General features: G+C 43.7%; 1 long non-coding RNA gene across 1 annotated transcript in view; it reads left to right on the top strand.

Moving 5' to 3' along the window:
- Nucleotides 1-19174, top strand: part of LOC310991600 — a 29655-nt gene extending 10481 nt beyond the window's left edge. Inside the window, exons 2-3 of the long non-coding RNA XR_014595639.1 lie at nucleotides 1141-1207; nucleotides 19076-19174. This is a non-coding gene — a long non-coding RNA (uncharacterized lncRNA). The remainder of the gene's footprint in view (nucleotides 1-1140; nucleotides 1208-19075) is intronic.
- Nucleotides 19175-23710: the final 4536 nt, after the last annotated feature.

The following is a 23710-nucleotide window of genomic DNA, read 5'->3' as shown; positions in this document are numbered from 1 at the left end:
GCCGCTGCTGAAATACAGCATTTCACTTGTAACGTGAAGATATGAAGTGCAGCTCTCCTGGCTGCTGACTGACCCACTGAAAGTTCTGAGATGAGAGGTTTATGCAGTCAGCACATTCCCTGCTTTGTTCTCGTGAGACCGCTCAGCATTATTCGTTTAGCGAAATATTCTTCCTTTTAAAGGATGGTCTTTTTCAGTGGAACTCCACACAATGGGGAGTTACAAAAAAACAGAAAAGGGAGAGAGAGACATGAGATAACGTTTCCAGGGCCAGGTTCAGACGTGCACTGCAAATATGGACCTGAGCTCTACTCCATCTTCATGTGAACCAACTCTGGGAAACTCTCAACCTGGCTGCTGCACGCAGTTGTACTAAATCAGTAGTTTTCCCGTGTAATGTGCCTTGACAGTTATATTGGGGGCATATTCCACAGTGTTTAGACTGCCTGGTGTTTGTACATAAGGCTGTTGGTGAACTTCATTTGCATCCTCTGTGTAATTTCAAGTCCCTATGAACATTTTTGTGGACAGGAGTTAAGGGAAGTGGTGGCACTTATCTCCAGTGGTGGTCTCACCTCAACCCCACGGCCTCGAGAGTTGTAAGCATTTAAACAACTTTAACTGTGTTGTAAGGAACGCATTTAACAGTTCGAGGAATGCTACAATTATACTAATAATGACCATGCAATAATACATTTGCAATAGTGATACCAATAACAGATAGAAATTGAATAAAATATTTTTCTTCTGACTTGTTACGATGTGTTTATGGACTAGTTTAGTGTTTATTTGCTTTCTTGCATACAGTTTCCTATGTTGATGATGCTGGAGAAGATTAGCTTAGCTTAGTTTAGCTTAGCAGAAAACTGTGAACAGTGGTAGTCAGGCACCATGACTCTGTTAAACATACAGAATGTAGTCTGTAATGCTCTTTGATCCAAATGTTTTATGTCATTTGTTTAAAACACTGTGTTGCATGCTGGACAGTCCAGTCTTCATGCTAACCTAAGATATCCATCCTTGACTCGTGTTTAGGTTCATGGAGAATACGCTAATAGAAGACTAATATCAATGTTCTTCTTTTACTCAAGAAAGAAACAAAGCTAGTTTGTATTAAAAAGTCTCTATTTACCTTCACAGGCTCGACTGAGTGAGACTCGGCATCTCTGCAACACTCCTGGACTAACAGAGGCACAGCAGGAAAAGGGTGAGTCAAGGGATTTTTGAAGGACACATTCTTGCCCCCCTGCTCTCTCAGCACTGGGAGGTCATAAACATGATGAAGATTTACTGCTGATGCTGCTGAAGGATATATTTAAAGCCATCGCTCTTTCACTGCCAAGTCATTGATACCTCCTCCTTAGGGTGCAGTTGAGTGATATGATGGCAGCATGTTGTACAGTGATTTATATGAAGTGAGCCGACAATGTGATAATTGATAAGGACTACAGCAGAGAGCAGAGAGACAGGCAGGATCGTCTTACTGTATCAAACTCTGTGCACAGGCCTGACTGTCGCTGGGATCTGTCCTGTGTTTACAGTCTGGGCCGACCAAAGCCACAAATATCATTCATGACCTTGATGTTACCTCTGGTCAGCATGTGGTTCCAGGTATTCTCTGCATCTATGAGCTTCCTTTGCTGAGTCATAAATGTTTTGTGGTTTCAAAATAAAGAGAGACCACTTCATTAAAGCAGAAGTAAGCGATCCGGTGGTTTTGGCTAACTTCCTGTCAGCCGATGGAGTTAGCAGTCCCCGCCCTCGTCCCTACGTCACCACATTCACACGCATCCCTTGGCTGCACACACAGAGAGGACCGCCCCTTTATGCCGTTCTCTCTCCTCATTGGATAAAGGTTGTAGGATACAAGGAAAGATTTCTCCTCGGCTTACAGCAGAGCAGAGTGACTGACAGACCCGTGTTTCAGACCAAACACTCAATATAAGTGATAGCTGTCGGAAGATAGAACTATTTAAGACTTATATTATTACAAACATTCCGCTTACTTCTGCTTTAATGATGTAGAAAAAAAAGAAAAAGTTTGTCAGGCTATTTCCCTTGTTTGAATTTTTGAGCTAAGTGCAAAGATGAGAAAATCCCTAAAGACTACAACCTGTTTTGGGTAACACTTTACAATAAGGGTCCCTTAATTAACGTTAGTACATTACTAAGCATTAATACATAAACTAATGTGTTAATTAATGCTGAGTAATGCATACATAATGATAACTAATTACATTATTCAAATTTTAAATTTTGAGTACTTAATTAATTAATCTGTTTCCTAATCCTAAATAATACATAATAATGATTGTTAATATATTAATTAATGCTTAATAATGTACTAACTAACGTTAATTAAGGGACCCTTATTGTAAAGTGTTACCCTGTTTTGTTTTACAGTTGTCATTGTGCAGATTATAGCTACAAATGAGACAAAATGTGTACGTTTCGTTGCATGTCTGCTAACATAAGATTATGGAATAGCTAACTTTCATTTTTCCTGTGAAGGCCTGAGAATGGTTTCTTCCATTACCTCATCTAATTGTGGTCAAGATAGTGGTATTTCCCAAAATGTTGAACGATTCCTTCAAGGCAGCAAACAATAACATTTACCAAATGTTCTTTACATCTTATGATCGGCAGTTGCAAGCACAGATTAGTTTTAATGTGCACCATCAGAGACGGTTCCCAGCAGAATCAGAGTAGATGATCTGTTCTGGAGGAAAGTAATTAGCTTATTCCTCTGACACCTTTCAGCTGGCATGTATTTTCTTTTTGCGCCGACAAAAATGTTGCAATGTGGTGATCCTGGCGAGTCATCCGTCCCCGCTACGCACAATTTGATGCCGTGTGTGTGTGTGCGTGTGCATTCAAACATGCTTGCCCAGACACGTAGGGTGTGTGTGGCGACTGAGCTGGTCTAATGTTTTTTTGTGTGTGTCTCTCACCCACGCCTGTGAGCCGCTGGGATAGGGTGTCTCTCTGTGTGTGTGTGCGAGGACTCAGACTGTGACTCACACCGCGAACGTGACACCTGCGCCATCCAGGCCATCACATGTCACTCAGACACACCCGGCTTGCGCAAAAAAAAAAAAAAAAAAAAAAAAACGCAGCTTCTGACGTAGCTTCTCCAAATCTTTCCTGCCAGTCATGGCCTGAAGGCAGAGAAAGGCTGTTTAGCCTGATGAGTTTTTAAGTTTAATGGCTGAAGGGCTGAGGCCTACAGTACATTTCCATTGATTCATTCATCGATTTCCCCAGTCAGATGTCGAACTTAACGGGGCCCCGGCGTTCTCGAGGCCAAATATTTCCTCCACATGTGTAGAAGTCTATTGATAGCATGTGGCTCCATTTAATGTAGACACATAAAACAACAAGCAGGAAGCATTAAAACCATGTGAAGCTGGCTTCAGTGCTCTGCAAGGGACCCACTTCTCAATTCAGCCTGTGTACTCACAGTCCAAGACAGGGACACAAACACACACTCACACACACACACACACACACACACACACACACACACACACACACACACACACACACACACACACACACACACACACACACACACACACACACACACATACCTGTTCAAGCAATTAGACATGCCTGTTCTCCATATTGGAATAATAAATACAGACTAAGGGTTGCTGCAGCACTGTACCCGGTTAATGCTGCTCTTTCAGTCCTCTGCGCCCTTATTAGAATAAACAGACGTGGTGCAGGTTTGGGGAAGCTGACGAGTGGCACGCAGAGTCAGACCTGTATTCACATACAGTATATTTCTTGTGGTTTGTTTAAGCGCACCACAAGCGCCAGTTTATATAAGTCTGCCATACGGAGCGGTGCAATCAGTGTGAGAAAGTTCAGAAGAGTGTATTTTAAAGTTAATGTGCTGTGCTCCTCTGTGATTAACCGGACTCTATTTTAAATGTGCTGATACAATAAACCCCACTCGTGTGGCTCTCAAAGATGGGGGGGGGGGGGCACGTCTAGAGAAGGCTTTGCCGAACATTATACACTCTGACCAAGTCGGATTTATGAAAAATAGGTCCTCGACCGACCATATGAGAAGATTACTACACCTAATTTGGCTGAATCGGACAGAAAAAGACCCGGTCGTTGCCCTCTCACTTGATGCCGAGAAGACATTCGACCAAGTTCAATGGGAATTTTTATTTGCAGCCTTGTCACATTTTGGATTTGGACCAACCTTTATTAAATGGATAAGAACTACATATACAAATACCCTTAGGCAGCGGTGATAACAAACTGTGTAACCGTTGGCTATCGCCATCAGAGCTAATGCAGCTATTAGAGGGGTGGAAGGAGGAGGGAAAGAGCACAAACTATTATTATATGCAGACGATATTCTGATGCTGATAAAAGACCCATTAAACTCGATACCACACCTGTTGAACACGATACAATCTTACTCTAAATTATCAAAGATGGGGGGGGGGGTGCTTGTGTTAACTCCTGTTTGACTCAGCTGTGGCAGTGAATATCATTTATTTGTGACACTCAACAGTGCGGCGGGCTCTGAGTGAGACTCCCTCCATGGTAAACAGTCATAAAAAGAACAGGATTCAGTTGCACAAACACAAATAGCTGACTATTCATAGCACTAATGAGAGCTGCCAGGGACACCAGCAGGCCTTTAAATGCATTGTCGCCACTCGTGCATGGCTCAGGGTGGAAAACACGGCTGGAGGTGTAAAGGTATTCCCATATAACTTCCTCCTTCCCTTTCATTGTCTGTTTTTTTTTTCCTTGAGCTCTCTTCCTCACTTCTTTCCTTGTCTGTTTTCTCTCCACCCTGTAAACCCCTCCTCCCCTCCCCACCCCACCCCAAACAAACCTTTGCTCTGTCCATGTGTGCTGCAAACTCACTACAGAGACATTGACATCTTGACATATAGACGTCTTCCAGCAGCCCCACTTGCATGTCAAATCATTTCTGCTTGTGCTTGTTTGTGATATGTATGTGCAAAACAGTGACGTGCCCTCACATGACCTTGTTTCATGAACCTACTGCAAATTGGATTATGAAGGTGTCAAGTCTCTCTCCGTTGGACAAAAGCTATTTTCTGAGAGAGACATTAACTGGCCATTACCCCCTACAAACCACAATGGTGGACTGTGTAATTTAGCAGCACACTGATTGATTGGTCTGTTTGTTTTTTAGTTTGGCCTGACAGGAATTTAAGACTTCAACTTTCAAATTCTTTGCAGATGGCCAGCCAGCTCTTTGAAGCCCCACTGTAATTAACCTTTGGAGGAGAATAACAAACCGGTACACAGGGGCACTGTGGCCTGGCTCAGCGCTTTGATGTGGTTCCTGTGTTTTCTCTGCCGTGCGCTGAATGGGAGGTGAAGTGGGCTGACATGTCCGGGGTTGCTGAGGGGCACGTCACACCCAGGGGGTCTGCTTCCACCCGTCACACCGCCACCAGCATGGAAACAACTGTTATCGCCTTTCTGAAACATTGGCTGCATTCGCTCGCACAGAGGAGCTTGGCCATCGGCCACAGTCTTAGCACATATCATACCCTGCAGTCGGCTCTCGCTGCTGCCTCAAATGAACCTGAGGACGTAATAAATGTTGATCTTAGATAACCTGGCTACTGACTCAGTGATGAACTGGAAAAATAAGACACCAGCCGAGCTACTGACGTCTCCCTCCCTACATGAAATGACTTGTAGTTAGTGGTGGGGGATGAAATCAGGTGCAACTAGTATTGCCACGTTATGAGATGAGTTGGACCACAACATAAAAAAAAGACTTATACAATCAAAATAGAAAATTGTACAAGCATGAGAAAGAATTTAGATCAACACTGGCCACGTGTGTGCAGCAAGCTGTAAACATACTAACATACTGATATCCTCTTATAAAGTTGACAGGAGACAGTTGTCACTTCTCCAAGGGACATGAAGCAATGTTCATATTTATTTAGAGTTGTGCTCAAGCCACCTGTCCAATTTGAGTCCTGTATTTGTTTGTCAGTTTTGATCTCCACTAAGTCTTTACTGTATACGGCCTATGGGCCAGACCCTGCCCACAAGGTCAAAGAGAAACCAGATTAATTACTGATGCGTAATAATTGAATGAAATTATTTGATTTAAATGAATTATTTAAGTATTTGTCTTATATTATTAAATGCTGCATTCATTATCACCTGTTACTAATGAGCTCTAAAAAGTGTGAGGGGGATGCTGAATGTGTGAGCTGTTACTATGTCGTGTAGGTGAGTGGAAGCTGAGGCTCAGTTTGCCAGCAGCCAATAGTGGGGTCATCCCTATGTTCCCTAGGTATAGTATGTGACCGGGAAACATAGGACCCATTTTTAGAAAAAGGCTCCTATGTTCCCCACTTTTCCCCAAAAGGACCCGAGAAACATGCAATTTTTGGTCCCATACCTGGAAGTGGAGTTGTGACTTTGCAGATTTTTGCCTATTTGAGTGAGAAGTGGAATTGTCCCATTGGTTGGGTTTAAGCAATGAAGAAAGGAGTTGGTTAAGTTTAGTAAAAAGATCAGGTAGAGGATAGACGGGCCAGATAGACAGAGAGAGTCCAGATAAACAGGGTTAGGGTTAAAAGCTAACCCTTTCAAAAAAAGGTACACTCCCCAATAGTTAAGCTTCAGGTTGGGCAGAAGCAGCAGCAATCCTACAGCTTTTCCTCCAGATTTTGCATCATCTATGTATGATTGTGTCTGCTCATCTTTATCCTTGAGCATTATATTCATATTTTTTTAACAAATGTATTCATCAAGTTTCCCACATGTTTCAGGAAATACATTAAAAACAGATAACAGCCAGCAGAGAACAAGTAGGTGCAAGTAGCAGAGAGGGAACAACAATAAAAAAGAAGGTATTTTTATGCACATCTCTCTATGTATACACATATATTCACTATTTTAATGTTTTAAATGTGTATCTTGAGTTTTTGACACTGGGTTTTGTCAGGTAGGCTACTAATGGCACGTTGTGTGCACTAGATTCTGATCTGAATCAAAAAGTGGCGTTAATTTTAAAGATAAATTGACTTGTCCATTGTTTTACCGACCTGTCCACTGACTGAAAATTGACAAAATATTTTACACTCACTCTTTTAAACAGTCCCAGAGGTTTCATAACTGCTTTTGAGGGACGAACATCTTCTTCTTCTTTCTAAGCATCTCCGTGCTTGAGAAGAAGGCAGCCAGATTTGCCCCCATCAAGCATGTGGGCCTGAGGCTATTTGGCTCTGTGCTACAACTCTGTGGTGGCTTTTAATTAGCTGGCGCTTTAGTGGGAGCTCCATCATCAACAGAGCGTTTTTGAACACATTGCAGATTCTCTACTCTTTAGAGCTGGAGTGCAGCTTTCCTCTTGGCGGGCTGGATGGTGTAGTGTTGCAGCCACCTTATATGAGATCTTTATCATTCATATAGAGTGACTCTCTCTCTCTCTCTCTGCATGGACAGCTCGCTGCTGTGGCATGAGACCAGTCAGTCGGCTCTTTCCCCCCAGAAAATACATTACAACTCCTGAGGAGTTAATGCTGAACAGACCACTGATATCTGGCTTTGGATTCTTTCCCCAGGACTATTTTGTTTCTGTTTTTTTTTTTTTTTTTTTTGTGCACAGACTGTGTGTTAAGTTGACTGATATGTCAATTCCTCTGAGCTTCTCACTTTGTACACCTTTTTTGTTATCACTTATACTCTTTGTTCTTTTGATGTGCAGCATGATCCCAATATTTGATTTGTTTATTCTTCACCAGTTCACAAAGAGCAGTGCCACTGTGGTCATATACTTCACACCATGTCATGCCTCACAAATAATAGAGGAGATTTTTATTCACCCACTTCTAATGATCGTATGTGCCAGCGGCCTGAATTCTCACCCACAATGCTACAGTTGGATTTTTTTTTTTTCCCTTCGACAACGTCTCCATGTGCATTTAACAGGCCGGAGGAACAATGTTGGCCTTGTGAAGACTTTCCATGCGTTTTCTGTTAAGGACGTGGCATTTCAGAGAAACAGATCCCTTTGAATGCCTCACAATGGCAATGGGTTTTTGTGTGTCAAAGTGTGGGCAAAGTGGGCTCGCATTCACTTTCAGCTTTGTGGGGGAAAAAAAAACCTGTGCACTTACAATGTATACCGCTATTGTTTGCATTCTTATATGTACTTGGCGACTTCCTTCCTCTTGCAGAAGTGTTGTGTGTGTGTGTATGTAATCTGTAAGTAGAGTGGGAAGGTTTGAGGTGGTGGAGAGCAGAGCAGTGGCTGTGAGCTGTGGACAGATCGCTGCTCCGTCCTATCTGATCTTGTATAGCTGACATTCTGGCTCAATGGGCCATTTCAACACCTCGACACTCTATCCACATGGGATTACACACGGAGCTGCAGAGCTCGCCCTCTCTCCGTCTCCCCATCTCTCTCTACCTCTTTTCCTCTGTCTAGACACACATTTAGTGCCTGTTTTGCTTTTCTCCACATTCTTTGAGTGGTGTGACCGACAGCTTTGGGCTCACTGGATCAGGACATAGTATACAGTAAACATTCATATTCCATGTTTTAAAGGGATAGTTCACCCAAAATTCAAATTTCACTCATTATCTACTTACCCTCATGTCGACTAAGAGCTGTGAGAATTTTCAGAGTCCTCCGTCCCTTCCTTACGGGGGGTCCCCGCAGCAGTATTTATCCATATAATGGTTGTCAATGGATACCAACTTTCTTCGTCCAAAAAGACACACCAGAAAACATCCAAATACCTCCATACTGCTCGTCTGTAATGTCCCTCTTGTATTGAGGCCCCGACATGAGAAATTGTTCCACCGGTCAGTGCAAATCACAAGAGATTTGCACTGACACAGGAAGAGCAGTGAACCAAGACACTGGGAGCTTCCGCTACAAACAAGCTTAATTTATAGACTCATTTCGTTTTTTTCGGAACAATTTCTCATGTCGGGGCTTCAATACAAGAGGGACATTACAGACGAGCACTATGGAGGTATTTTGATGTTTTTTTGTGTGTCTTTTTGAACGAAGAAAGTTGGTATCCATTGACAACCATTATATGGACAAATACTGCTGCGCGGACCCCCCCGTAACTCAGAGAAAGAACGGTCTGAAAATTCTCACAGCTCTTAGTCGACATGAGAGTGAGTAGATAATGAGTGAAATTTGAATTTTGGGTGAACTATCCCTTTAATCCTGTGTGAAAAGTTGAAACACAAAGACTGTGTTCTGAGACTAAGTCGGGTAGTGACATGATGACTCCATGATAAATATGTTGCACCATATGCGTTGTAATAAACCACTGTTTGCTGAGCCGACTTTTTATTTTATTTTAATGTGATAACAGTGTGTGTGTGTGTGTGTGTGTGTGTGTGGGGGGGGGGGGGGCGGTGGCTGGGTGCATTTCTCTCAAGAGTGGCTAGATCTCTCAAGTGGCTCAGAGTCAATCAGATTTGCTGAGTCTGTGTCCATGACAGATAATGAGGCCTGAAGCTGCACCATGGTCATTAACACAGGAAGCACAAACAACTAGGAATACAAAGCACTCTGTTACAGTGTACCAAGGCCACAAAGGGGCATTTACATTGTTTCCTGCTTCTTAGCTTTCTGCTGAATATACAGTCTAAAGGAGCAACCACAGCTGTCAATCAAAATCCCCCTTTACTGGTTATCTGGGGTTTTCTGTAATCCCACACAAGACAATAGGACACTAGATTGAAAAATGCTCAGACCACCACGTACAAATGTTTACATTTTTTTCATTATAAGCTTATATCAGTTATAACATAATTACATGGCTTGCCCTCATTTAGTTGAGTACAATATAATGAAGCACTTAATTATCAGCAGTTATTTCTGTCACACCTGGATAATAGGTGCATAGTAACAGGAGCTAATGGAAGCCAGGGGAGAGACGGAGGCAAAGAAGCAGAGAGGGAGTGCCCTTTCGCTTGCACTCCACTATTTTTATAACTCTCGGCGGGTTCACGGAGGCTGGCTCCTGCATGGCTGCCCACGGTGTTCGGTTACCAAGAAGAATTTAATGTGTGCAAGCTTACATCAGGGGCCACGGGCTGCAAGAGTGCAATCTGATGTTGTGACAGCGTATGTCACCTTTACTGGCAGGGTCAGAGAGGGCACAGTTTTGGGGAGCATGAATAGAAGCAGCTCCGTAGGCTACTGAAGTGAGGATTGAATTTCTGTCAGCTCTGTAGATGTATTTTGTCTTGATTATCAGTTGCTTGTGTGTAATTGGACCGAGAAGAGGAGGAGAACAGGTTTGCAGCATGTTGTACAGTTGCACACAGCTGACACTGCTTGTCAGCTGACATATACAGAGTTCATATGTTAACAAACAGCTACGGTACCTCTTTAGATCTACTAGACACAGACTGTGATAGGAATAACGGCGTTACTAACGGCGCTACTCTTTTCAGTGACGAGCTCAGAAAAGTTACTGTTTCCCCCGTTATAATGTTGTTACCATTACTGACAATAAAATGTGTCATTACTTGAATCAAGAAAATAATACACCCGTTAAAGGTATAATATGTAGGAATTCCCCCCATCTAGCGGTGCGGTTGCATATCTGAACCTATTCTTAATGTTGCATTCACGTGAAATCGGGCAGACGTCAGACAGACAACAGACGCTGCATGTAACAGGATAAACAAGCCTCTATGTACTGTAAACAAGTGGTAAAACAATACAGGCGTGACAATATGTTGTCATGGTGATGTGGTATTGTTTACCTGACCCCCGTCTTTCTCTGGTGGAGTAAAATGACATCAGGCTGGTTTGCTGACGGCCGTCTGCCTGACTGCACCTGAATGCAACACCAGTGCCTCCGTCCTTCCTCACACTACACAGTGGTGACAGTTTTAACCACTGTCACTGCCACTCAACGTAAAAAATGGCGATGCAACATGGCCGCCTCGGTTCGGTGCGTCGCCCACTTATCTATTTGTAACGACTTGTAACAACTCATTCTAAGGTAGAAAGCTTTCATTTGTATGCGGGTGTGATTCGACTTCAGTGAAATACGTATTTATGAAAGACATATTTGATTTTTGCTAATAAAAAGCCAAATAAGTTACATACTGGGGCTTTAAGACCATTTCTGACAGTACTGTATGACTCTGTATGGGTCACTATTTTGACAGCAGTGCGGGTGGTCTGGCCAGGGCTCAGGTTCTGTTCTGCTGATGTCCTCTTGCAAAGTCAGCAAACGCCTTCTGTTCACCCCCAACACACACACACACAAACACCACTTAACCTACACACATCCCCAATTACCATCAATCTCCTCATCTGAGGCACCGACAAGCGGAAAGAACACACCAAACAGTCCGACTGTGCGCTGTCTTCCCTGCCACCTCATCCCCCTATTTTATGCTTTTGCCTCCTCTCTTTCAGACTTCTTCATCACAACCATTCCTTTTCTCTCACTCACTGCTTCTCTAATTCGCCCCGTGTGTATAACGGGAATCCACTGAAACTGAATCCTCAGATGGGGCGCAGGAGAGCAAAGCGGCTGCGAACAGTGAGGTCACACAGGTTTCTGGAAGGTCACACCGGCCCCCGACACCGATCAAACAGATGGAGGTGTGTGCTTTGATGGTGGGACCTCGAGGTGCTGGCCAATCCAGTGTCCTCCAGCGAGTATCTGAACTTACGTAAGCATCACAAAGAGTCAGATCTGCCTCCGGGCCGCGGCACAACAGCTTTGCCTTCGATCCTGACCCTGGTGTCTCACCTCGGTCTTGTGACCGGTGGGACATCACATAGGGATGGTGGTGGGCATTCGAGCCATGCCTGGAAGCTGACTCCTGGTGCCAGTGTTGGATTTCAAACCCGACCTACAAAGTGAGAAGCTGAGGCCATGTACCACTGCTGTCAGGGCAGTAAGTGAGATATAGGAGAGAGAAGAGGAGAGAGACAGTAAATGAGAGTGACAGAGGGCGAGAGAGCAGAGGGAGAGAAAGAAAGAGAAGCTCCCTAGGCCAGACCCCCCCCCCCCCCCCCCCCCCCCCCCCGCTGGTATGCATGCTGGGCATGAATGTGTTTCACCAGAGAGCTTGAGTCCTCACCACTACTGACAGCCCACAAACCCAAACACTGAGGGAATGCTTCATTTTTGGGACCATGGTGGTTTCTGGCACTAAATCCTGAGATTTTATTTATTTCTACTTGGTACATAACTTGTTATTAAATATTGGCTCTGGGTAAACACTTCACCATAAGCATCAGTTAGGCTGCTGCAGGAACCACGTCTTAATGATCTGCACTCGGTTGGCACCTTTATCACTCTGCCACTTGTGTGGGATAAAGTGTTTTTATTGCAGATTCAGCCATGAGCAGTGGAGTACAGATGAAAATGTCATTGAAGATTTATTGTCTGCTGCTCTGCGAAGCTGCCAGATCTGCTCTGTATCACAAGACATAACAGAGATAATAGATCTGAGTCCCAACAGGTTGATTCAAACACTTGAGGTGACTCCACTCCCAACCGCCAAGAGGGAATGAAAGGAATGAATCTATCAACCACATTCTCTATTGTCATCCTGGGAACCTGCCGAAGGAGCGGTTATCTGAGAAAGAGGAAAAATGTACATTTGCAATCTGCAAAGAAGTCTTGCTTTGTTAGTTTAAAAACCTGTATGCTGACAGCGTCTTGTTGTCAGTTTGTTATAGACGGTTGGGATGTCAAACTTTCTGGGTTCAAATGAGTACTTTGAAAACTAATCAGAAGTCAAGCAGGCAGCATGAAGTGGTGGTGAATCCAAGACTGAGGGTCTACAGCCATGCAGCTATGCAGACAGACAGGACTGTGAGGATGTGCTCAGTTCTAACATTAGAATGCTAACATGCTTACAGGGGCGAAAATAAAGTACTTGTGTTTATCAGTTTGTTCACTCTCACAGCGGCTCTTTAGTAAGCTTAAGTGTGACATTCGTAGTATGCTATGCTATGAATGTCTTAAGCTTGGTGGATAATCTGGTGATGAATTTAAAGGAATATTTCACCAAAAAATGAAATTTACCCTCATGCTGATGAATACTCCGGAGTTCACATTTACGTGTGTGAGAGCGTGCCCCAGGCAAATTCAATCCAGGACTGTTTAGGCTGTAAAAATGTCCTAAATGACATCGTTTCCAGTAAACTCTGGACTACATCCCTTCAGGACACTTGGATTGTAGTGGACGAGCAGTGTGGAGGAATATTACAAGGTTTATTGTAGTTTTATGGATGTTTTTGTGTCGGCGTTATTGATTCTCATATAAGGATTTTGTTAGACTACGATACCCCCTTCCGGGTCTCCAGATGCACTTTGAGGAATAGAAAACTACTCCGGAGTATTCATCAGCATGAGGGTGAAGGTGAATTTCATTTTTTTGTGAACTATTCCTTTAAGTGTGACATGAAAAATTGAACTCAAATGAAAGTCAGGAGATTTTAAAAAGTATTACAGCTCATCCTCAGGAGGACATGAATATCATTAGGAACCATGAATGTCTTTGTGCTAATCCCTCCGGTTCAGCGAACAAGAAAAACTGTGACCTGAAAAGTCAAAAGGCTTCATCCTCTGCACATCACAGATACAAAATGGAATGGAAATCCATCCATTTGTTGTCAGTTCATTTAATTTAAGCCGCAGTCAAAGCCAGAACAATTCATCTGGGGACAGCAAAGGTCTCAACAAAATATCATGGCTGTCCATCAGTCAGTTGTTAAGATATTGTAATCTGACACTGCCAGCCCAGAGCATGGTCCATAAACAACTGATGCTGCACACTGACAGAAATAATATCGTCTACAATGGTTTGTGTGCATGTTAGAGTGTATGTGGATCATGATCCATCAACCATAAACCATCTTTCATTATGCTTGCACGCTCAGTTGCACGTTAAGTGTATACAGTTTGAAATGTATTTGCACCGAACAGAAATTAATCAGAGCTGTGGTGTCCACTTGCAGACGCAGAACATTCTGCTCTAATGTGTCTAGACAGTGGACAGGGGTAGATGTATTAGTCACATGCACCGTTTATAAACAGCAAAGAGAAAGAGACAGAGACACGGTAGCGTGATACAGCACCGTTGGGTTGTTGATGACAGATTAAATGACAACAGTATGTCTCTGTGTCTCACACGCTGGCATTTTCTGACTCACCCTGTCGCCCTGTCTCCATGCATGTGCATGTTGCTGGGCCTCCCCGGTAGTTGCCAGCTCAAGTGGGCTAAACTTAACTCCCAGCCCTACCATGAATTTTGGACATTTATTACCACACCCTTCCTTGTCAGTGCTGCCGCCTTCTTCTCAAACACATGTGTTTTTGTGCCTGCAGCCAAACCAAAGCAGCAGCCAGCAGAGAGGCTGTGACTGACTGACTGACTGACTGCTGCCCAGGCATGAGAAATACAGAAAATAGGGATGGAAACATACCCGTTAAATATACAACAAAAACAAAATGCAAAAAGGGACTCCGTCTAAAGATATCCTGGAATTGAACCAAGTATAGGACCAGTGTGGCCCTGTCCAAATATACATGGTATTGTTATGGAAGGAAAGAGGAGACAGGCTGCTGTTAGTGGCAGAGTGTTTGGGTGGGTACAATTGTGGATACAGAGTATGGTTTCCTGTAATCTATAAAAACAAGTTCAGTGGAACTACCTGACCATCAAACTGTTTGCACCAAGGAAAAACATGAAAATCTGCTGCTTACGGAGAAGAAAAACCACCGTAGAAAGATTTTTACAGCTTCTTATAATCTGGAATCAGTGTGATCACACTGACCTATCTGTCCCAGTGTGGTGGCGCTTGTCTGTCTGTGAGAAAGACAAAGGCAGGAGTGGTAGTGAGAGTGCCAGTGTTTACATATCCCAGAGTTCTTATCAACAGTGTCAACTAAAGGTAAATCTAATCTCACCTTGACCTTGAACTTGCGTGAGACAGCCCTGTTAAAGAAGAGCCCCCACCCAGCACACTCACACATCCACACACCCTCAAAACACATTTGGAACATGCTATGTAAACATTTCTTATCTTTGACATTAACATCCTACCCTCCAGAATGTTAACCAATCAGAAGACTCTTGACATAAAACATGTTTTCAAGTTTATTTGCCCACCAACCTTTTAAAATCATTCTACCTGCCAATGACTCCCATTCTGTCTGTCTTTCATGACACTTTTCACCTACTTTTAACCCCTGTCTTGATTTCTGCATTGATTAATATTTAACCAGAAACAAATCCATCTTCTCCTTATCATAATATAATATAATATAATATAATATAATATATTATATAATATAATATAATATAATATTATATTATATTATATTATATTATATTATATTATATTATATTATATAGAGAACATGTCAGAGGATAATTAATCATTAAGATTCATCCTCTGGTGAATTTCCATGCAGATGTGATCTCAGTACAGACAAAATAACTATACTATCAGATCAAATGGAAGGTCAGACAAAAGAGCTAATATTATTTTAAATAACTTCATATATGATATAATAAATGTCTATGCAGTCAGGAACGTGAGCAAGTATCACATATAGCACTCGACAATGTGCTGCATAAAAACAGCAACATTACTGGCAGAAGTGGGCAACAGTCTGTCAGCAGAGTTTTACTTAGACTGATGTGATGATATATTGCCTGAGCCGGTGGGCGGTAAGAAATCAAGTGCTGCTGACAGTCATGTAGTCAACCAAGACTTAGTGCTTTTCTGGGAATCTGAGCCCTTTATTAGATTCAGAAAAAAAAAGTGAGTGGTGCTTCCAGAGAAGACGTCCTCATATTTCTCTGTCAACACCAGCATGTCCGGTCCAACTGTGAGAGCGGACGTCCGGTGGGCCAGTCAGGCCCTGGTCATTCAGGAGGCTTGGTTACATGTCTTCCACCACAGAGCAGAAGCTGTAGTACCTGGGGGCCAAATCTCATGTTATTCTCATGCAGTGTGGGAGTGTAGGGAATGGTTTGCAATACGGAGGGAGATGGAGAAAGCGGCAGCTGTGCAAACATGGCAGGTCTGCAGCAGATGGGGTGCGAGCATTCAAAGATTTGGTGGGAGAGACGTGAAGGTGAAGTGGTCTTCTCCTTGCTACGTATATACCAGACACTCTGCTCTGTTGATCCTGTCTTCCTCCAGACTGCAGATGCTGATTTAATCTAGACTCCGATACGGGGAAAAGAAGACTTCCTCTTGCCACGGTCTGAAAGCTGGCTGATGGTTGTCTTTGTGGGAAGTCTCCAGGTACTGCGTGTTTTTCCATGTAGCTGAAATCTGCTGCAGTTCCTGTGCAAAACGGTCTCGTTCCACAAGAGAGAAGTTGGTCAAAACTACAGACCCCAGTTGTATCTGATTATAGAAATATGAAAAACAGGTGCGGGGGGAAGGATGAAGTCTTGTGAGAAGTTTGTGAAAATTATCTCTAATGTTTCTGTATTGATCAGGATGAGTCCAGGTGCAGCACAAAATGTCAAGAAGACCAAAAAAAAAAAAAAAAAACTCCAGGCTTTCTCTGGCATCTCTCTCCTCGTGCTGATTGCCAGCACAACTGTGACCACCACAGTGCACATTTTTCCCTTAATCATTTCCATGCAGCTCACAAGGATTGAGAAAATTGCTGTCATAAGTTGTAGGCAGACGTATGCTGTTCCCTCCATGTTAAAGTAAACACAGAGGAAACTCACCCTCTTTTTTGTTTACCCTGCTTTCCCAGTCACCAAACAAATACAGCAAATTGGTCCTAATCAAAACATCGTGAAAGTGCAAATGATTTTTGAACGCAGCCTTCTTGTCTAACTCGAGCAGTAATCCCATTTTAAACATGTGACAGTAAGTAATGTATAGCATCTCTGTCCTCTAATTCCCCAAGCCACACAAACTTCTCTCTCTCTCTCAGTTTCCCTCTTTCTCTCTCTGCCTCTCATCTGCACGGCCTCTCATTTCCCTCCCGGCCGTGGCCATTAATTAGCACTTGCTTATAAGAAACAGATGACTTTTAATAAATTAGGGTCATGTTTTGAATTGCTTTAATACTTCCATTCCAGTTCCTAAGCAGCGACATGAAAGCATTCCTCTGCCACTTCAACCCCGATGCCCAGAATTCGCAGAGATTTGAGCGAGGCAGGACAGCTGTAGACCCAAATACTTAGGAACTCCTCTGGGCCACCGCAGCTCACCCTCTTTTTCCTTTTTCCCAGACCTTGTTTTGATAGCCAAGGCAGGCTGATTCATCAGACATTAGAGCCTACATTTAAATAATCAGTGCCTCTATCTGGGGCAGTTCCTCATAACCGTTTCAGCGCTCAAAGATTAAGGTCAGGCCTGGTTGCCGTATCTTACCTTACCCCAGCTTTCCCCTGGAGTCAAGTCCTTCCAGACATTTTTCGTGGTTTCATCTCAAATTCTCCTCTTCAGGGAGATTTTCCTGATTAGAGTCACAGAGCTCAGTGGATGAAATGGCAGAGACCCCCCACCCTCCCCATTCCCCTTCTTCAGAGTGCCAGGCCTTCAGCCTCTGTTCAACAGAAATCCTCATGGTCTTCCATCATTTACATCTATAGGATTTGTCATGCATGGCTGACCCAGCTCTGGTTCTAACCAGGAGCAAAACAACTGCAACTCTAATCCTCCTTAAATAAGTCTCCCCTGATGTCACGCTGTGTATCCGTCCACTTTCTTAAAGTTTCATTACACTGAAACTGTGTGGCCTCCCTGACTTTTTTCCCCCTCTCTTGGCAAATTCAGAGGCACAAGCGTGAAACTCTGTATAACATCGGAGCTGGATGAAAGCCCAATCACTACTGAAGGATTTATGTGCATGGATGTTCCCTTCAATACTAAACAACGGCAAATGAACACAAATTAGTTCTCATAAGTGGCTGACCTCATAAATCCACGTATTTGTTCCCTCTCTCTTTTCTTCTGCACATTTGTGACAAATCTATTCCCGCAACAACTGGGTCATTACCTTATTTATTTTATTTGCAATCCACTTTATTTTAGCAGGTAAAATTGCTGTGTTAACGTCCAACTCTCTCTTTGGCAGTTCAGAGCGTGACTAATGTGGGTATGGCTGGTATTCTGCTGTTGCACTCTGTCGTTTCTCTCCTTTAGCATTTTTTTCAAGAAGAAAAATGACTTTGGTTGCAGATTAGAGAAGCCGTGCACCGAGAGAGAGCGTGGACATCTGAGTTTAACTCTGTCGATCTTTTCTGCACTCTTGGTCACTAACAGCACCAACTGAAACACTTTTCTTCTTCTAATGAGACAGATAATTTCTTGGCTCGTGCTGAATGTGGGTACTCTCCTGCTTGCCACCTTTGGCTTCGAGCTTTTTGGCATTTTGTAAAACCATAAACCATGGGAATTAGCTTTAACTGCTTAATCCATTGACATTTGACTTGGTTTACAAAGCATTACAGAAGTCTCTCTGTTTCTCTACTCCGCTGTGTGAATCGAAAGCCTCTCCACTAGAAAGGAGCCTCCACATGTTTCTGATTGAAGTAATTGAAGGGAAAGCAGTGTATTTAACAATAATTATAGGTTTATATTAGCTAGTTATCCCACCTCCTCTAAAGTGCAATCACACCATCCAGAGGATATGGTTGTTGCATGTGGCTACATGGCTGTTTTTGGTGGCATTTTGTTGCTGTTACAGCCCGTCTTGCATAGCCAAACCATTCACCAGAGCTGTGTCAGTGCTGGAGAATTCTGCAATATGGGGAAAAGAAACCCACTTTGGTTTGTTTGCATTTCTTTAAACCGATCGCAACTGTCTTGGGCGGCGCTGAGCCTTGGATGCAGTGCCTGCGAAATAGCGTCAGAGGGGAACTTGTTTTGGTGGATTATTTGCACGTGGGGAGCATGGTCGGTAAAATGCCTAAAAGGCCACAAAAATGCCACAGAGAACAGCAAAGACATATGCTGACTGGTGTGATTGCACGGGCTGGATCTTCATTAAGACTTACCATGAGCAGCGTGCAGGTTGCTCACTGGGATGTTGTTGCTGTTTCCCTGCAGTGAAAAAGCTGAATGGGAGGAGGATACGACCTGAGACCAGACTACCGGCCCTCAGCCTTCATCTGTCAGACCAGCCCCTCCTTGACCTGGACCTGCAGGTGAGATAACCAGACTTTGCAGTTCTCAGTTCTCTTTCAGCACATTGTTTTGGTCACCAGCCCATCATAGACACAAAAAGTGTAGCTACTCTACAGAGACTACCTGCTTACAGTAAAGGGATAGTTAAACATTTTGGCAAATTCGCCTATTGCCACAATCCCTATTATATAGTCATAGGAGTAGGTTCATTACTGTACCTTTAATTATCAGTGCAAGCTGTTTTGAGACGTGAGCTGTTCAGCGTATACAATGGAGGTGAACGGTATAGTCCCCTGTCCCTCATCAAACTCATCAAATACACAATCCAACAATTCCAAAACACTCTTGTGGACAAGTTGTGACCTGCACATTCACCACACAGTAAAATAATAATGTACTGTATCATTACGAGACAGAGTTGTTTTCTAGGCAAATGCATAGCCGGAACTACATTCCAGACACGGCTGCTGGGCCGAGTGATTTCTAAAGTAGTTCCGAGTATTTGCTTTGTGTGTCGTAATGTTACATGATTATTTCATAGAGTGGTAAATGTGCCGGTCACAACTTGTCCACAAGAGCGATTTGGAGTTGTTGGATTGTGTATTTGATGAGTTTTGTGGAACAGGGGACTATGTACTGTTCACCTCAATCCTGCCCTGCGGATCTCAGAACAACATGCACCGATAATTAAAGGTAATGAACCTACCCCTATTACTATAGGGATTATGGCAATAGGCGAATTTGCCAAAATTTTGGACTGTCCCTTCAAATAAACTTAAAGTAATCTATTGTAATGTAATGTAATGTAATGTACTATAATATAATGTTCTTCTTTCTTCAGCACTGTCTTTGAGAAAACACTAGTGAATAAGCCTCGAATGTTAAGAACTGCTGTCAGACTACACAAAATGCTGGTTTGAGTTTCAGGGTGGACAATCTACTCTGTCAACATGAAGGAGTACACATGTATTAGGCCGAGGTATGTTTACTCTTCCCTCCACGCTAGTGGGAGCAGCCACTTCTTCACTGATTTCCCTGTTGCCGTATTCCTTCTTATTCCTTGTGTGGACATTCCTGCAGCCTCTGGTTCCACTGCCGAGGAAGAGAAGAACTTTAACTGCTCGGCATGGCTTTTTACAAAGGAGGAACACACACTTTCAGTCGTTAACTTTGCCTTTTATTGCCCTAAAGTAGCCAGGAGAGAAAGGTACCATATGCAGACCTTTTCATTGTCCACTGGCTATTTCACACATGGTAAAGTGGTTTAGAGATTTATAACAGAGTTTGAACTGAGAAAATGTTGTATCATGAGTTTGAGGAGATGGAGGAATGTGTCCATGAAATCCTGCCTAATCAGATCATTTCTACATTAACAGAGGAAGTGAGTGATGGGAGAACAAGATGAGGTGCACAGGGCACAATTGGAGGAATGGGTTTATCTTTGCAAGAATCACTCCATCACATTTCACATTCTCTTCCCCCTTCTGATCATCTCACTGCCTGTTGGCAGCACCCACACCCTGCACTAAACAAATACACAACCCAGTCTGGTCCTGTTTTGCTTCCTCTCCCTCCCCCTGCAGCCTCCGCAGGCTCTGATGCCCTTGACTTTGTACTTGGAGTCTTGGATGCTAATTCTCTGAGGTTAGGACAATAAACACTGCATTGATGGGCCCAAACCCAGAGGAGGCCATGCTTCCTGTCTGCACGAGCTGCTCTCTGGGAGAAAGACCAGAGGGCTGACAGGAGAAAGGGTCAGGGAGACATAAAGAGAGGGTACATGAGGCAGAAAAAAATGTGGAGGGAGAAAAATTATGTGTGTGAGTGAGTGAAAAATGGGAGTGGAGAAGAAAAAGAATGGGGGTAAGAATGTGGAATGTGATGCATGAATTATCAGCCAGGTTGGAGAGGGTTTGGGGTTCATTAGTTATTGGACATGTGTTTTTTAGAGCACAACAAACATGAATTCACAGGTCTGATACTCCTTTTTTTTTTTTTTTTGCAGCTTCTTAACAGTTTCGATTCAAACGTGCATACTGTACAGACATGGTCTTATTTCTGGATGGTTGCAGATCACTAACAATCAGATCGCATGCTTTCCAGGCTTTGCAAGCCTGAAGAGAGCTCAAGCATGTTAGCTGCCTCTGTGAAGAGCTGCAAGCTGCCTCGTTCTCTCCGTCTGCCTTTCTCTCCGTCTTTGAGACATCTGGCTGCAAGCATCTTTAGGATTCCATCAATACCACAGCAAGGGGGGAAAACCCCACAGCTGAAAAAAGCAGCCTCAGCAGTCTGAGAGCGGGCCAGCTCATATCAACTCCAACAAACTCTCAGTCATCTCACAGAACTCTGAGCTCCAGATCTGGTCCTGCCAAGAGCAGGGGAGCCAGAGGAATGAGGGGTGAGGTGCAAAAGAAGGAGCTCGTTTCTGTCCCAGTAAAAACCAGGGGGTCGTTGTGTGTGTGTGTAAAAAAGGGGGCTGTGTGTGTGTGTATGTGTGTGTGTGTTTGGTGTCTTTGAATGGCAGTTAGGCAGTTCCAGCTGTTGTGCTTCATCTGGGCAATTAGCTGTAATCAGCTCTCTGAGCTCTCTGGGTGTTCTGAGACACTTTCACACGCTGGCACTGCAGCGGATATCCCTCATCACCACATCCCAATCACACAACACACACAGCCTGGGTTCTACCTGGAAATGAAAGCAATAGTGAGAAACTTTAACCCCCCGCCGAGAACGTACAAGAACATGGGTATTGTGGACATGTGTGTGTGTGTGGTAGTTGTTTGTAGCCAGGTCTCTGTGGGCCTCTCCAGCCCATGGCTCTCGCTCTGTTCAGGCTCCACCATGTGTTGCACACATGTTCCCATCAGCCTGTGAATCAGTCTTTGTGGAGCAGCATCCTTCACAGCCGTTACTGTACTGTATGTCCCTTTGCTACAAACACTGACCTTGTCCGCCTTCTCACCTGACTGAAAGCACCTTCACCCCAATATGCTGAACAAAGTGGGTGCATATGCCCATGGGGACACATGTCCATACATGCTGAGGAGAAGTTTCAGACGTGCAGATGTGAGAAAAATGAGCAGGCTTGTGCACAGGCGCTGACACGGGCACACACACACAGAGACACACACAGAGAACAGACAGTATCCCGTACCTTTTCCAGATCTACTGTGACCGATCCCTTTTACCAACGGGGATTATGGGATAGTCCAGTAAGTTCTCTGTGCCACTTCTCATCTCCGCAGTGTGTGGGCCGAGTTGGCCTGCCACGGCACCGCAGGCAGGCCGGGCTGACTGCTGCTCTGGGCAACAGCTGCCCAACAAAATGGAGCTGAAAAATTCCACTCCCAGTTCCCATAAACGTGGCCGAGATATAATTTACATGATGTGAGACAAGAGGAGAATTATGCACCTTGCAGCAGGAAAGTTATTGTGTCACAGAGGGATCACAAGTACCGTATTTCCTCAATTAATAGCCGGTGTTCTGTCGATTTCTGCTGCTTTGTCGAAAAGCATAAACCGATAGGTCTATCTATTGATTCAAGCTAGCCTATCAAAAAATACTAATGGTTTTCTACCTCTGAATATCAAATGAAGGCATAAAGTGTTTTCTTCTCTCATGTGTCTTATGTACAAAAAGTGTAATGAAGTTTATTTCAGGGGTAGCGTATTTTGATAGTCCAATAACATCCTACCAAATAATACTCCCACTACTCTGTGCATTCATGTAAGACTACTGATCACGTCACTGCCACTGTAGGATGAATGGCAGCATATTTACACATACCATTTTAACATTTAAAACAACTCATTCACCAACAACACTTCAACAACAACTGTTAACAACAGCGTGGACTGACGAGCCGCAACACAGGGTTTCAAAAAAATGGAAATGAAACTTGGAAAATCGGCAAAACCACAGCAGTTCTCGACAAGTAGCAGAAATCGACAAAACGCCGGTATTCAATTAACAGCCGGGTCTCGTATAATGGTCGGGGGCATTGTTTACATGAACAAAAGGCCGGGTTAAAAAAACAAACACAACAAAAAAATCCACCACCTGGGACAAACTGAAAGACTTTCTGATCATATCCTTTTCCAGAGTTGGTGAACTGTCTATGAAGCCTTGCATCGGCGGACAGCAGGTCTCCTGACCCGGTCTTGGCCTGGAGATGGACCACAGCGCATGCGGTGGAAATGCTCTGATTGACTAGAATGGGAGCGAAGTGCTGTGGCGTGTGCAACGGAGACGGAAACCCAGCTCAGGGGAACAGCACATGAGGAAAATGAAGATGAGCTGTACTGAACGATGAGCTTGGTCGCTAATGTTTAAAAATTAACGGGAAGGGAATTAGAAATAAAGGCCTCTCTGAATAAAAGCCTGCCTCCAATAAAGGGCTGGGTATCCTGGGCAGCTGTGTAATATATACGTACCTCAACAATGCATGATGGTTCACATCACCTGAGGGCTCAAAATGGTGAAATAATCAGTCCCTCAGGAATACGCGATGTTGCGATCGCTGCAATTAACGTGCAATCTTGCAATTCTGTACAATTACC

This window comes from Trachurus trachurus (assembly GCF_905171665.1).
Source record: "Trachurus trachurus genome assembly, chromosome: 9".
Taxonomy (NCBI): Eukaryota; Metazoa; Chordata; class Actinopteri; order Carangiformes; family Carangidae; genus Trachurus; species Trachurus trachurus.
The sequence above is the reverse complement of the archived record's forward strand: the minus strand, read 5'-3'. Positions and strand labels throughout refer to the sequence as shown.